The following is a 17,377-nucleotide window of genomic DNA, read 5'->3' as shown; positions in this document are numbered from 1 at the left end:
TTAAGGAAAGAGGATGTTTCACCCCGGGAAGGTGCAATGTATGGTCTGGATCTCCTTTTGACTAGATTAGAAACAGCCTTCTCTGGTCCTGTATTGCTTCTCTCTTGGGATACCTAGAATGCTGACGATTAATTGCTTGAATTTCTAGCATGACTTTTTCTACCTCAGTGAATCACTCACTCACTAATTCATTCATTCGGCAATTATCTAATGCACACTCTTCATTTTTGAGTCACAGAGCTTGAGATTGTTTTTTGTTTCTTTCTTTTTTTTTTTTAGGTTTTTTTTGGTAAGGTAATGGGGTTAAGTGGCTTGCCCAAGGCCATATGCCTAGGTAATTATTAAGTGTCTGAGACCGGATTTGAACCCAGGTACTGCTGACTCCAGGGCTGGTGCTTTATCCACTGAGCCACCTAGCTGCCCCCATGTTTCTTTCTTTTTGCAAGGCAATGTGGTTAAGTGACTTGCCCAAGATCACACAGCCAGCAAATATCATTTGTGTGAGAGTGGATTAGAACTCAGGTGCTCCTGACTCCAAGGCCAGTGTTCTAACCACTGCTCCACCTAGCTGGCCCAGAGCTTGAGATTTTGAAAACAATTCAGAAATCATCTGCTATAACATGTCCTCACAAGGAATATCCAGAATAACATTCCCTACAAAGAATATTATCACTTTTCTTAAGTAATAAATGAAGATGGCCTGGGAAATTAAAGTAATAATAATGATAATGATAATAATAATGATAATAATAATGATAATAATAATAATAATAATAATAATAATAATAATAATAATGTTTTAGCCAGTACGCTCACCCATATCCAGGTAAGTACTCCCATGGTCCCATCTCCCAAAGCCTGGCTCTGCTTATCCCAGATAGAATTCTATCCCTTCTTACTCTCCTCAGACTCCATCCAGGGTGCCAGAAAACTGAAATGTGTCCCTCCTCCTTTCTCATCTTGTAACTTTGTGAGCATCTCCCTGAACCCCCCCCCCAAAAAAACCCCTTTCTTCCTGTAGTTTTTCTATTTCTGCATCCTTTTGGTCATGCCCAGGGCTGCTGGGCATTATGGGCTTGGTAGTTTTGTAGAGTTCTCTTCTGAGAAGCATTTGTGCCAAATCATTTAGCATCTGCACCTCCTCCTCAAGTTTCCTTAGGGAGCATCCTTTCACCCCATTGCCTCACAAAAACAATTAAAAAAGAGAATCTAGAGAGGAAGGGATAAACTGGGAAGCTGGAGCATCAAAGACACTGTCCCCCTTCTCCTGGACACCAGGACTATTAGGGTTTTATCTGGAACCTCATGACTTTCCTGGCAATAAAAGGGGGAGATAAGGGATATTGCTGTCTTTCCTGATGGCTGTTCTGGTTTCTGCCTCTGCCTTGGGACAGGGCCTGACAAGCGTGTTTCCATAAGCTATCCAAACAACCCCCATCCCCAGAATGCCTAGGGTGCAGGCAAGGGAAGCTTGATCGGCCCACAAACCTGCAAGAAAAGGCAGTGAGGAGTATTGACCCTGTGAGAAAGTGAGGAATGCTGACGGGGAGGAGTTACTTTACTAGCAGATGCTCATTAGGAACCTCCCTGGCCTGCAAGCAAGGGGACTTTTGAGTAAAAGTGAGGATTTCCTGAAGAGAGAAATCAGTGTGCAAGGGCACAGAAACATGCCTGAGGGACAGGAAGCCCTCCCAAGATGTCCCCACAGAATCTGCTAGCAGCTGTCAATTAGGTGTCTTAGGGTTAAGATCCAGAGGGTCCCCTCTGCCCTAGGATGTCTCCTCACCTTTGCCTTTTTATAATAGGGACTGAGAACAGCTCAAAACTGAAAAAGAGTAAATCCCTATCAAGAATGTAATCAAGCAGTTCCCAAGTCACACACAAGAAGGTTTCGTCTTCACGTCCATGTGCTCCAAAACGTTTACAATCCAGAAATATTTCCCTGCATATCCCATCTTTCTGTGTTCCAGAAGGTGGCAGGCAACCACAAGGGAATCTTTAGATTTTCTCTTTCCTCTTGCAGTAAGTCAAACTTATTTACTATTAATTGCTTGTTTCCTGGGAATTCGAAACCTCTTGTCCCTTCTCCATTCACACTTGGTATAATTAGAATAAGAGGGAAAACCCAATTCTCCTGTCCCTGTGACCAAACACTGTTTTCTAGGAAAAAACTCTGTCAAAGTCTACATAGAAACAAAACAGAAAGTTCGGTCCACAGTGGTCTTTTGACCTAATGATACATTTGAGGCAATAGCATCTTTAGTGTTTTCTCAACTGCCATCCCTGCAGCATAGAGGATGAATGAACACAGAACAGAAAAGAATTGGAACTGTGTTAAATTATTCAAACAATAGATGCAAACATCAGCATTTCCTTATTTCAGACCACTGGAGATAGAAGCATGGAAGATGGAAAAGAAAGTCACAAAGGGAATGTAAAATGGAGACAAAACTCAAAAGCAACGGAGACACACAGACACAGACATACAGGAGAGTTCAAAATTGTCCCATCCTTAATCTGTCAAAGCCACAGCTGCAGATTCCTTGTCTGACCTGGGACTTGCCAGCTGGCTCTCAGTAAAACTGGACAAGGGTCCCACTGGAAGGAGCAAGTATGTGAGTCGGGTGCATCTGTACAGGTTTTTATTCATTTTCTAAAGTTTCATATTGTTTAGAGTTGGGGTGTCATTGCTAGATACTGGGCTCCTCCGTGTCCTGCAGCTGTGCACAGTCTGAGCAGAGCCAAGACAAAGCTCCAGGTCTCCCCACTGCCTCAAGACCAGCAAGAGATGAGATAGTCATATAGACAGAGACAAAGACAAAGACAAAGACAAAGACACCGAAATAGAAAGACACCAAAGGCAGAGACAAGGAGACAGAGGGAATCCTTTCATTCTTAAGCTCTGAAAAAAAAATCAGATGGATTTAAAATGACCATGAACAACAAAAGTCAGAGAAGAGAGGGAAAGAAGAGACCCCTGATCAGCAGACAGGGGTCCACCTTCCTGCCTGCCCCTCATATGCAGTACTCTGTAATCATCAGCCCTCTGAGAGCCCCAGGCCGGCAGGCACTTACTTATAATCTCGACAGCCCTTGTCAGGTTGACTTCCAAAGGCTCCTGCTCCTTTGACACTACTCACTTCCACTGAATATAAGGGGAGAAAAGCCCCAATCAGAAGATCCCCATTTTGAATGCTACTGGGGCTGATTTGGGGTAAGCAGGGTGAGTTCTCGCTACTGTTTTCAGAGGCTGGCAGCTTCAGCAACAATATCACGACTAGGACTGAAAACAACAAATAAAATTTTCTCTGAACAAGAGGCCACATGTCCCTGAGCAGAAAATAAAGTCCTAAGCCTAGCAGGAGCCAAGAAACTGCTAAAATTGGAGAAAAATCAAACATCTGTGGCTTGTTCCACTGAGAAACCTCCTGGAGCTTCAATGTCTGTTCTGGGGGGAGATGGCAGGTCAAGTCCTTCCTCCAACCCTGAGGAAACACAAGGAGACATTAGCTGTGCCCATGTCAAAGACAAGGACAGTGAATGGGACTAAGGGGGCAACTATAAAGCTTCTCTGGCCCCTAACCTCCACTCTGTCTCTTTTGCTTAGTCACTGACAATGGTGTCCACAGAGACCTGAAGGTCCTTGAGGAGTTCTGGGGACCATCCCAGCCTCGGGGTTCTCCAGCTGGGTCCCTGTGACCAATGTAAAAACACAAGTGGAAAAACATGTTTTGAAATCTCTGACCGTGGTAGCAGTAGAGACTATTAGATAATAGCCCTCATGGTGCAGTTTGTGTGTCCCTGTGTCACCTGAGGGACCACCGAATCCTGGGGCTGGCTGATGCGGCTTCGGATAGTTGGATGTGAATAGACAAGACAAATAAAAGTTCGGAGGAGGACAGCTGGGCTGAGAGTCTATAGGACCCATGGCTGTGACATCCACGGACTTCTGAGTCAGGATCCGCCTCATCCTTGGATGAACTCACATGTCCAGTCTCTTCTCCCTGCTGAGAAATCTGGGAGACTTGGCTTGGGTGGGGGCAGGGGGGGTGGGAAGGACATCAGGGAGGACCTAGTACAACCAGTGTCTAAAAGAATCATTATCTACTATTCTCCCTTTACTGATCCCCATGACTTGAGATCTTGCTAAATATTTTTCCCCCAGAATACTAGTATCATGAGATTCAGAATCACTGGGCACCTTAGAAATAAATTTAAAGTAACCTGTGCTTTTTTAAAAATTTATATTTTTTTACATTTTAAATTCCAAACTGTCTCCTTTCCTCTCTCACTCACCCCATACTAGAGAAGCCCCCATATGACATATATTTATAAATATTTGTAAAATTATTCTGTACAAACTAATGTTTTTCAGTTTTCTCTGGAAGGGATCTTTCTTTCTAGGCACTTTATACTTGATTTGCATATTTATAGTACTCAGAAATATTTGATGGTTTACAATTATTCTTCAAATAATATTGCTCATACTGCTTTTCAGTGTTCTTTTCGTCTCACTTCCCTTTTCTTCTTTTTTTTTTTTAGATTTTTTTTCCTAAGGAAGTGGGGTTATGTGGCTTGGCCAAGGCCACACGGCTATGTAATTATTAAGTGTCTGAGGTCACATCTGAACCCTGGTACTCCTGACTCCAAGCCTGGTTCTCTATTCACTGCGCCATCTAGCTGCCCCCCTTTTCTTTATTTCATCGAAGTTTTTCCATTTTTTTTAAAAAACAACCCTCTCATCATTTTTTTTTTACGTTTTTTCAAGGCAAACAGGGTTAAGTGGCTTGCTCAAGGCCACACAGCTAGGTCATTATTAAATGACTGAGACCAGATTTGAACCCAGGCACTCCTGACTCCAGGGCCGGTGCTTTATCCACTATGCAACCTAGCCACCCCCTTCTCATCATTTCTTACAAAACAGTAATATTCTATTGTGGGGGTCCGGCCTCCGCGGGGTCCTTGGAACCTGACAGGAGGGATAGGGTACGTGAAATGAGTTGAGTCAACAAGGGGGTAAAGGCAGGAGCAGGTTGATTGACTGTCATCTGCTTGGATTTATTTTTAAAGTCTCACAATAATGCATGCATCAAGCAAGGAAGTTAAGACCATTTCCTGAGTTACAAAGGTTTACAATTTTCATCATCAATCATATAATTCATGTGCTTACAAGCTTTAATCACGTGATTACATGTTTAATTAATGGTCATATACTTAATTGATTTCTTATGCCTACTCAGACCATGATGACCTCAACCTATCTCTTACCTTATTTATTACTACATTGTATAATTGTTAATTCATTTAAAGTTATTAATTAAACAATTCTTTTAATGGAAAGTTTTTTATATTTTCTGTGTAAGTAATGTTTTTCTATACACTCCCTTAACAGTCTGTAGTGAGGGTCTTTATGCTTGTCCACCCATCCGTTAACTCTTACAATAACCAATTTTCCTTTCGGGCCTTGTTGGTAGAAACCACAGTTTCTGCGACTTTTTTATTCTTTCCCATTAAACTAAGGCTCCTAGAGTTCACATATTGGTGAAATGTACTACTTTCTCACTATCTTTTTCATATATTCCTGTGTTTGTTAAGTGGGGCAAAACTATTAATTTCCCTGGAATTCTATCGGACCCATCTTGTATCTGTTTTCCCTGTATATATTCTGACATCTCCTTGGAATTCCCAGTGTTGGGTTTTCCAGAGATTTCATAATGTTGAAGTCTTTTGTATGCCTCAGGGAGAAGCAGTCCTATTAAATTTGGACAGAGTTTACAATCTGTTTTATTCAAGGAATTTTTCTGAAATCCTTCCTTTATAGTCATTCCACTATTAGGGTGAGTAAATAGTGCAATCAAAAATAGACCTATAAATATTGGTATACATGGAATCCCTATATATATTGAAGAAAGAAATGTTGTTCCATTGGGCGGTGTGGCCACCTTGTGTCTTCTTGCTGTGACTGTGTCAAACAGCTTAGATACCCTGGCTCCCAACATTCCATCACAATCATATACCACAGCTTATCTACACATTCCCCACTTTATGGACATTTCCTCAAATTCTAGTTCTTTGTAATGATGACAAAGAAGATACATGGATGCATACACACATATATGGGAACACGTATGTTCTTTTCCTTTTTCCCTATTCATCTTGGGAAATATACTTAATAGTGGCATTGCATGGTCAAAATTTGTTCTTTAGTTTTATAACTCTGTGGGCATAATTCCAGACTAATCTCCAAAATGGTTGGATCAGTTTACAGTTCCACCAAAAGTATATTAATGGGAGAAGAGTTCAAGGACAGGCCAATAATGGTAGCATAAAGGCAGAGGTTCCACTGAGCTGTCCCCTCAAACTCCTCCAGGTACTTCTAAATAATGACTCTAAACAAATTCTGGAGTTCAGAAACCACAAGATTCATGCAATTGCTGGATGTGTCTTGTCAGGGATACCACCAGATAGCTGATGCTGTCTGCTAATTATTTTAAACTGGGCATCTCTTAACTATCTCTTCTTGTAGAGTTTTGTTGGTGACTATAGAAATGTGGATGTTTCCTGTAGGTTCATTTCTCCCCTGCTGCTTGGCGAAATTCGTTGTTCCAACTAGTTTTTAATTTAGCTTTTTGCAAGACAAAAGGGTTAAGTGGCTTGCCCAAGGCCACACTGCTAGGTAATTACTAAGTGTCTGAGGCTGGATTTGAATTCAGGTCCTCCTGACTCCTGGGCCAGTGCTCTATCCACTGTGCAACCTGACCACCCCTCCAGTTAGCTTTTTTAGTTGAAACTTAAAAAATTTCCAAGTATATTATCAAACCATCTGCAGTCTTTATGAACACATTGTGCATTCCCTCAGTTTCTTTTCCTTCTCTTATTCTTATTGCCAGGATTTCTACTACAATATGAAACAATGATGTTGATAATGGGCATCCTTGCTGCACTTCTGATTTTACTTGGAAGTTTTCTAGCTTATCCCCAGGAGCAATAACACTTGCTAATGGTTTTAGGGAGATGCTTCTTATCATGGTAAGGCATCATGTCCCAGTAAAACTCCTTCTGGGTAGGCCTCAGATGGCCCCCTCCTCCCATGTTCTATAAGATCACTTTACTACATTTGTTCTCCAGCAGGGATTATCACCCAGATGAACCTGGAGGAGAGGGAAACCTGGAATATGAGATAGGCTCTAGTTCTCAGGGTCCTGGCTTCAGAGAGATCTAAGACTGATCTTTTCCAAGTCCTCACTAGGCCTCAGGGTGTGAGAGGGTCTGAAGCACATAAGAAAACAAGGAGAGGTATTGATTCCATTTGCCAGGACCCAGACCCAATTCTTAGCAGACAGTCCCAAGTCACTGGTGAGTGCCACCCTGGTAGCTGTCTTTTCCCATTAGACTTTAAAGTACTTGAGGAGAATACTTTTGCTTGTATTTTCATCTCGGTATTTAGGGCTCTCTCTCACTATCTCTAAGCACAATGGAATAATGGATTTTATATGAAGGGACTTGAATTTCAAAGCTCATTGTGAACCCATTGCCAGTACTTCCATTTTCTCAGCTGAGATGTGAAGGAATTGATGTACACGGTCTCTTTAATTCTAATTCCATTGCCTCATGATCACAAAATACTTTCCTCTCAGGGAAGCCTTGTGTGGACAAGTCTTTATTACTCCTATTTTACTAAGAGGAAAACTCAGGTGAATTGAAAGGCTCCTGGAGATTAATTTGGGACTCATATCTCTCTCCAGCCTCAGCCCGGGTTCCTGGATGTCCACCTCCTGCCGCCTCCTGCTCTACAGTCCAAATGCAGCTGTTAGCAGGTGGAGGACAGCTTGATCTAGAGAAGGGACTGGAGGCCAGGAGAAGCTGGTGGTTCGTTCTGCTTGGAAGTGTTGCTGCGTGTTCGATTACCCACCTGTGAAGATTCATTATTTTGACCTGGGAATGCAGGAGTAAAAGAAAGGAGAGATTTATTAAAAGAAGTGACAACATAAAAGAAAGTAATAGGAAAGTTAAAAAGAGATTAAGGAAAGACCACATGGATTGCTAGTTAATCTTGGCAGGTCAGCTGCCAGGCTCAGCAGAAACCTGAAAAGAGAGAGAGAGAGAGACAGAGAGAGAGAGAGAGAGAGAGAGAGAGAGAGAGAGACAGACAGACAGACAGAGAGAGGGAGAGGCAGGCAGCCATAAGGATAAGGCTTGGGTGAACCAGGCCACGTGGTGAGACCCATGGAGCTTCATGTGGATCAAGGAAGATCCAGAGAAAGCCACATCCTTCTGGAGGGGAGGCCAGAAGGAGCAAGAGAGCTTGAAGGGGTGGAGCTTCCCATTATATATGCCCTCTGGGGTAGGCTGGGCAGAGGGTGGTGCTTGGGAATGGGCCTATACCTTGGCACCAGGTATCCCCCAATGGCAAACCACACACTGGTTCTTCCTGTCTCAAGATACTTGATCTCCAATTCCAACACACCATTCCCTGCCCGCCAGTGTCCAGGCCAAAGTTAAGTGGAAGGGAAAACAGGGACAAGATGCAGTCAGCCGCGTGTCTAAGGGAGGTAGAAGCTTAAGAGCGGGAACTTCCCCCCATTGAACAGATTGTGTTTCTGCCACATTCACAGTTCTCTCCATCATGAGGACTGGATCTCCAAACTGTAAGGTGTCTCTGAGTCCACCTAGACCAGTTAGAACCCAACTGAGAAGACCTTTAGGACATTTGGGATCAGTGGCATCTAGGTTCAACTTCAAGACTGCCAGTAAGAGGGAACCTGTTCTGCCTGTGTAGTAATTCCAGCTCCCACCTAGGACCCAGACTCTGCCCCCAGAGGGTCTTTCTTCCTCCCCTTAGCAAATGAGCGTTTGGAGTGGTTAATGGTCATTATTTATATGGCAGAGGCTAGAAATGTCCAATATTTTCATGGCGAAGGTATAGGAACCTGGGGTTCCCTGTTCTCAGATGAATGGCCTTCCAGATATTCAACACTGTTTTTATTAATCAGCCTTCTCTGTATAAGGCAGCAAAGCAACCTGGCATCACAGACAGATGGCCAGTATGACAGCCAGGAAGTTCTTACTTCTAGTCATCTTCTGGCTGTGGGACCCTGAGAGCATCACTGGATTTTCTTGATTTCTCTGATTCCAAGGTGTAAATGAATTACTGATCTTTATCCATCACCAAAACCTCCTAAACAATGAGCAAGGCACTGTCAGAAAACAAAATATTTTCTGTTCCCAGGGCACTGATATTCTACAGGAAGGCTTTATCATGTCAGAAATTGGAGGATTGATTGTATGGCCCCTAAGGTTATACTTCCTTACTACCCCACCTCCAATCCATTCCTTTAGGCCCAAGATTGTTCCCTGAGGTTCCAATGCCTAAGGATATGGAATAATTCCATCCTTTTAATTGGGAAGGAAAAGGAACTATTTTTTTCCTGAATCCAATTCTATTCTATCCCATACTTCTTCAGAGCACAATATAGAGTATCCTTCAGGGTTCCTTTATTGCCAACCTCGACTTTGCTACCATGCCCATTCTTCTTTCTCCAGAGAGAGAGAGGGACAGGGGCTGAGTTCTGAGGTGGCCCCAACTCTGGCACTTTCCTGTTTCCAATGAGCAGGATTTGCAGCATCCAAACCAGTTGTGATCTCCCAGGGGAAGCAAGGAGGAAGCACCTTGGATATGGAAGAAGGTCCAAGCAGTAGTTATGTAAAGCGCTCTCTCAGCCACTCTGGCTGGAGAAGCATTTCTTTAGTGAACAGAAAGCTGTGCTCATTGTCTCAGACCAGCAGAGAGGACCTGTCAGCAGGTCCATCCAGAGTCTTCCCATGATTTAGGTCATTTATTCCTGCCCTCCCTCTTTGCCCAATTCTTTCATCCTCAGATCAGGCAGGGCTTCATTGATTTTGGGGCTCCAGCAGTCAGTCATCTTGTCCAATCTCCCTGTTTTATTGATGAGGAAACAGAAGCCTAGTGAGCCAAGGAACTTGCCCAAGATCACACAGGAGCAGGAAGCAGCAGGCGACTACTCCATGGCATGGCACCATACTGCCTCTTGATCTCTTACCAGAGCGGTGTCTGCTGCCTCTTTAACAAGGTTGTTAACTTGAATAAACTAACCACAATGTTCTGGTCATTTCTGATGCTCCTTCTCTGCAGGGGTCCATCCTCAGTGGGGTCCTTGGACCCTGAGAGGAGAGATAGAGTAGGTGAAATGAGTTGTGTCAGCAAGGGGGTAAAGGCAGGAGCAGGTTGACTGAGTGTCATCTGCTTGGATTTATTTTTAAAGTCCCACAATCATGCATGCATCACGCAAGCAAGCTAAGGTCATTTCCTGGGTTACAAAGGTTTACAATATTCATCATCAATCATATAATTCATGTGGGTACAAGTTTTAATCTCGTGATTACAAGTTTAATTAATAATCATATAATTAATTGATTTCTTATCCCTACTCAGACCATGATGACCTCAACCTATCACTTACTTTATTTATTACTACATTGTATAATTGTTAATTCATTTAGAGTTCTTAATTAAGCAATTCTTTTAATGGAAAATTTTTTATATTTTCCGTGTAAGTAATGTTTTTCGATACACTTTCTTAACAATCTATAGTGAGGGTCTTTATGATTGTCCACACATCCATTAACTCTTTTTGTTAGGTTTTGCAAGGCAAACGGGGTTAAGTGGCTTGCCCAAGGCCACAGAGCTAGGTAATTATTAAGTGTCTGAGACCGGATTTGAACCCAGGTACTCCTGACTCCAGGCTGGTGCTTTATCCACTGCCACCTAGCTGCCCCCATTAACTCTTACAATAACCAATTTTTCTTTCAGGCCTTGTTGGTAGAAACCGCACTTTCTGCGACTTTTTTATTCTTTCCCATGAAACTAAGGCTGCTGGACTTCACATATTGGTCACCTGTACTAACTATTTTCTCACCATCTTTTTCATATATTCCTGTGTATGTTAAGGGGGGGCAAAACTATTAATTTTCATGGAATTCTATCTGACCCATCTTGTATCTGTTTTCCCTGTATATATTCTGACATCTTCCTGGAATTCCCAGTGCTGGGTTTTCCAGAGATTTCATAATGTTGAAGCCTTTTGTATGCCTCAGAGAGAGGCAGTCCTGTTAAATTTGGACAGAGTTTACAATCTGTTTTATTCAAGGAATTTCTCTGAAATCCTTCCTTTATAGTCATTCCACTATTAGGGTGAGTAAGTATTGCAATCAATAATAGACCTATAATTATGGGTATACATGGGATCCCTGCATATATTGAAGAAGGAAATTTGGTTCCCTCAGGCAGTGTGGCTGCCTTGAGTCTTATTGCTGTGACTGTGTCAAACAGCTTAGAGACCCTGGCTCCCAACACTTCTCCTGTCTTCCTTGGGTATGTCTTCTATCAGGATCATGTTTCTATTGCTTTCTAATCATGCATGTGTGTCCAGGATGTGTTTGTATGTACAATATGTATGATCCATGTGTGAGTCTAATGTGATTGTGTGGGTTCTATATCACTGCACTTAATTGTTTTTTTTAATTTATTAGCTAAGTCTTTAAACAGCTTGTCAACAGTTACCTTTCTCTCAAAACTACAATTTGTTTTCCAGAAAAATTCGACCTATTTATGACTCCACTAAGCTATAAATCACAGTGTCTGTCTTCCCATAACTCCTCTACCTTTGATTGTGTTCTGCCTTTGCCAATTTGAAGGACACAGTGCTACCCTGTATTGTTTTCATTTGATTTCTCATTGTGACTCATTTGGAATATTCTTTCACAATGCTTTGAAACAATTATGAAGTAACATCTATAAGAGGAATTGGTTACTGCAAAGAATTAGCATCATTTCATCAAGATCAAGGAATGGGAGTGTACCTCTCTTTGGAAAGAGTTAGGAAACGGATGTATGAGGGGAAAGCTATAGCTATAGTTTACTTAGATTTCAGGAAAGCTTTTGACAAAGTATCCTTATTTAAAAATGGAGAAACTATAGCGTAATTTAGTGTATTTGGACTTTACTGGTTAGCCAAATTCAACCAGGTGTTCATTGGACCTGTCCCTGCCCTTAAGGAGCTTATATTCCCTTGGGGGGAATGGAGCATATATATATCCAGAAAAGACGCATTTAAAAAAATTATTTATTAAAGGCAATGGAGTTAAGAATGAATCGTCCAAGGTCATACAGCTAGGCAACTACTAAGTGTCTGAGGCCACATTTGAACTCAGGTCCTCCTGACTCCAGGTTCGGTGCTCTATCCACAGCCCCCCAGCTTTCCCCAAAAGATGCAAAATTAATACAAGATGGTTTTGAGAAGGAAAGAAGTTAGGAAAGGTTTCACATAGAAGCTGGTACTTGAGCTGGGTCTTGCAGGAAGACAGGAATTCCAGGAGGCAGCACAGAGGACGGTTGATGATTCTAGACTTGGAAGGGATCGCAGGTGGTAACTAGTCTCACCTTATTTTCCAAATGAGGCTCAGAGAAGATCGATGACTGCCCCAAAGTCATAGAAGTAATAATAAGCATCAGAGGCAAGATAAGGAGTGTGTCCTCTCATTCTAGAGTCAGTAGTCTTTCACTTCTACCAGGGAAACATTCCAGGCATGAAAAAAGAGCCAGTGTGAAGGCAAGGAAACATGGCACGTGATACCCAGCAGGTGGTCACTGTGGAAGAATGCCTGGTGGACAATAATGTGTATGAAAGCTGGCCAAGAGCTAGACATGGGTGAAGAGTTTTATAAACCACATACATATATTTGATCCAAAAGAGAGAGTCACTGGGTTTAAGGAGTTGGGGGAGGGGTTAGTAAATTCGTCATCCCTTTGATTTAGGAAAATCACTTTTGCCCCTTGTGAGGAGAATGGAAGTCCAATTAAGAGAGGATAAGGTACAATTAGATGTGATTGAAGAAAAGGGGATGGAGGGAGGGAATGGAACAAAATCTGTCATCTAGGGTAAATCAGAATGAGGCATCCAGCCTGGCCTGGGTTAGGATCCTAGGTGAGTGGAAGAATGCTGGGGCTCTCAGAATGAACAGGGAATTGTGACAGCAGAGTATTGGGGAAACGGATGATGAGTTCTGTCTGGGACATAGTGAGCTTGAGGTGCCTTAGCCTGTAAGAAATCCCGTTTGAAATGTCCAGTGGGTGGTTGGTAATGCTGGAGCCCAGGAGAGCAACATCGATGGATGCATAGATCAACCTCAAGATGATAATGGAAGGTGCTGATGAAGTCATCAAGTGTTGGAGAATAAAGAGAAAAGAGAAGCAAGATATAGTCCCAGAAGATACCTACTGTTGGCAGGTATGACACCAGTGAAGATACTGACTCCAGGGCTGGTGCTCTCTCCACTGCACCAACCAGCTGCTCCCTTTTTTGTTTACCTAGATCTATTTTTGTTTTTGCTTTGACTGTGGTTATGATTGATACCCATTATTAATTTTGTTTTGCTACTTCAGCTGAGGCATAATAGATTCTCCTCCAACTTCTAACCATTATTTTATATGTCTCTCTGTTGCAAACGAAATATAATCCTCAGCGCTATTGGTTTCTGTTTTATGGATAAACTCATCTCTTCCACATTCACAGTTATGATTACTAACAATGTGTCCTATTTTCCCTCATTTGTTCTGTCTTTCTCTGTCTCTATGTCTCTCTGTATATCTCTCTGTCTCTGTCTGTCTCTGTCTATCTCTCTCTCTCTCTCTGTCTCTCTCTCTCTCTCTCTCTAATTTTAGTCTTTCTCTTTTTGCTTGTGTTTTACTTCTAACCACCACCTCTGCAATTGAAGGAAGATATTTAAGCTTAAACCATAAGCCCAGTCTATACTTATTACCAAGGTGCAAGATAAACCCTCATTTACAGGTTGTGAGATCAGAGTAAGTGTACTGATTTTCATGATATGTCAGAGGAGAGAGATTCCAAAATGACTCGTAAAATCCAAGAATTACAAGACGTCTTAAAGACGTTTGCGGTCAATCTGATGATTATAATCTGAAATGTGCCCATCATTCCTGTGATAAAATACTCTCTAGTAACTTTTTGACCATTAAAATATATCCAAATCCTCTGGGACATGTGAATAGATCCAATCACTCAGTAGTGTTAATTGGAATGATGCTTAAAGGCTATGAAACTGTGCATAGCCTTTAATCCAGCAAGAGCAGTACTAAGGCTCTATCCCCAAGAGATCAAAGAAAAGGGAAAGGGAGTCATTTATTCCAGGATATTTATTGCAACTCTTTTTGGAATGACAGAAACCTGGAAATTGAGGGAATGCCCATCAATTTAAGAATAGCTGAACAAATTGTGGTAAGTGCATAATGGAATATGATCATAAGAAATGACCAGCAGGTTGAGTTCAGGAAAAGAACACTTTGGAAATACCTTCCTGAACGGGTGCCAAGTGAAGTGATCAGAACCAGCAGAACATTTTAGACAGTCACAGGGATAGTTTACATTGAAGACTGTGAATGACTTAGCTAATCAAGCTAATCAATTGAAGTGAGGCAGACGTGTGCAAAGTCCTCAATCTCACTCTCTTCTAGAGTCATGTGAGACCAGTGATGTAGAGATGACAGAGGATGGCTCAGGGGGCAGTGGATGACCTTGGCATCTGTAATGTCAAACCAAACTCTAAGTGCTCCACAGCACCTACTTCTGCTGCCTTCCTCACCATTGGAAGAACTTCTTCTCATTTACACATTCTACTAGGGGAAGTCTTCATGTGTTTTGGGTGCACACCTCTTTACTCACTGTGAGAAATGTAGGGTGTTGGTCTTCACAGGGTGTGGAGGGGAGCCTTAGGGAATTCATTGCAAGTGGGGAATGGCCCAGCCAATCACAAGACTGGAAGAGTCTTCCTAATCCCATTCCAGGGATAACCGACCCCAAAGTTCAAGAGTGACCAAGAGACCTTGACCTAATGCTACTGAGTTTGCACAATTTGGTAATTGAATATTAACCCGCATACTGCCTGTGATGAATGGGGTTCTTTAGCATAAAATGCCTTGGATGATGTGTGTGGGGGGGATCATATTAGGGGCATATCATGGAATGGGCAGACCTTTTAGATTGTAACTCAAACTCTGAGAGCCTATGAACATCCAAGAAGGAGGGGAAAGAGTTTCTGAGGACAATAAATTACCTGACTCCTGAACTAAGGTGTGCCTCATACCTAATAGTGAGATACCCATATCTTGCAAAGTTCATGAATAAAATGTACAGCTTTCCCTCACTCTAGCAGGTTTTTCTTCTCATTCATTTATAACACTCACCAAAGTCTGCTTTTTGTTGTTTCTTACTCTGTGACTTGCACATTCTAGAAGGGCTTGGAGCCCCAAGCCACAAGATTTCCACTTGAAGTAGAGTAGAGAGCAGCCCCCAAAAGTTCTTGGCATCCCTCACACCAGAGATACTAGTTTGCTTTGTTTGTTTTTTTGTAGGTTTTTGTAAGGCAAATGGAGTTAAGTGACTTGCCCAAGGCCACAAGGCTAGGTATTTATGAAGCCTCTCAACTGGGATTTGAACTCAGGGACCCCTGACTCCAGGGCAGGTGCTCTATCCACTGTGCCACCTAGTCACCCCAACTAGCTCTCCTTGAACACATTCTACAAGCCCCAATATTCATAAATGATGTAAATCCTTTCTTCCTGACTCCTGGTGAAGCAGTTGATGCTGTAGGACAATTAGTTGCCTCTAGGTAATTAATAAATGTTTTATAATGTCATTTCATCTTCTAACCTCCTAATTTCAGGGATGAGAAGACTGAGGCCTGGAGAAATGAGAGGACTTGCCATGGTATAAACAGTCAGAATGTTGAATTTAAAATTTAAAATCAGTTTGTCCTGAATTCAGATCTCTGGTATCTTGTATTTTTATAGAAATGAACTAGCTTTGTGAGTCTGTTTCCTTACCTGGAAAATCGTAATAATGCATACTTTCCCATCACTGAACATAAGGCAACTGAAAATCTCAAATGGGAGGATGTAGCTGTTTAATAAATCATTACTTAGAGGAAACTGTCCTTTCAAAAAATGGTTCACATAAAAGGTTTGCAAAATAGAATTTACTGTTTTATCTTTTTCTTTCATAATTAATAAAGCATTTTTATGTATATTTTCATCATATAGAAATTTAGCTGTATGAATGTGCACACATACATATCTATATGCAAAAATATAAATAAGTTCTTCGAACTAGGTGGCACAACAGATAGTGTTAGACCCTGGAGACTCATCATCCTGAGTTGACATCTACCTTCTATCTTTTGTTTTTAATTTTTTTAAAATTTATTTAAGGCAATGGCATGAAGTGACTTGCCCAAGTCACACAGCTATTATTAAGTGTCTGAGGTTGCATTTGAATCCAGGTCCTCCTGATTCCAGGGCTGGTGCTCTGTCCATGGAGCCACCTAGCTGCCCCTACCTTTCAGGTTTTGCTAGTTGTGTGACCCTGTAACTCACTTAATCCTGTTTACTTCAGTTTCCTAAAATGACCCAGAGTAGGAAATAGTGATTTACTGTATTATCTTTACTAAGGTAATACCAAAGGAATTCACTGAGACAGAAATGGCTGAAAACATACATGCATCAGTAACTACATATTTGCCTATGCACATGGGTATATCTAAATCCTTATAAGTAGAGAAAGAGCTTTCAGTTTTCCAAAGTACTCTATATTAATTACTTAATTTCATCAGCAACCTGGGAGGTAGATTGTGGTGATATTAGTATCCCCATTTATTGATGAAAAAATTATTTGTTCATGGTCACATTTGAGAGAAAGACTCAAAGGCAAGATTTGACTTCGGGTCTCTCCTAATTATTTGCTGAATAAGGAAGGTAGGCTGGATGGAAGGGGAGTGAAGAGATGTTGATTTGGGAAAGAAACAATCCTTCAATTTGGTTCAACATTTAGAATAGATAAAAGGATAATATGAGAGCCAAATAGAAAGCAAGCTTGCAGGCTAGTCAGCTCATCATAATTCTTTTATATGACTTTAAAAATGAATTTGGGTTTTTCAATCTTAAAGATAGGAGGTATAAACATACGATCATACATCCCTGGATTTTCAACCTTTCAAACTGCAATTTGCATAAATGTTTCAAGGTAAAAGCAATGTGCCTATCAGCAATTTTAAGAAAGCATTATAATATGATTTGATTTAGATTATGTCCTTTGGTCTTGACTTGGAGCATTTTCAAGGGGAAGGATTTATCATCAGATTTTTTGTGTTTTGATCACGGTTTGGAATGCCCCACCTCCTGCAATAATGTAACAAGGTTTGGGGAAACAGATAATTTTTTTTATAAGTTTTTAAAATTTAATTTAAGGCAGTGGAGTTAAGAGTGACTTACCCAAGGTCACACAGC

Source organism: Macrotis lagotis, chromosome X, assembly GCF_037893015.1.
Source record: "Macrotis lagotis isolate mMagLag1 chromosome X, bilby.v1.9.chrom.fasta, whole genome shotgun sequence".
Taxonomy (NCBI): Eukaryota; Metazoa; Chordata; class Mammalia; order Peramelemorphia; family Peramelidae; genus Macrotis; species Macrotis lagotis.
This window is presented reverse-complemented; position numbering follows the sequence as displayed.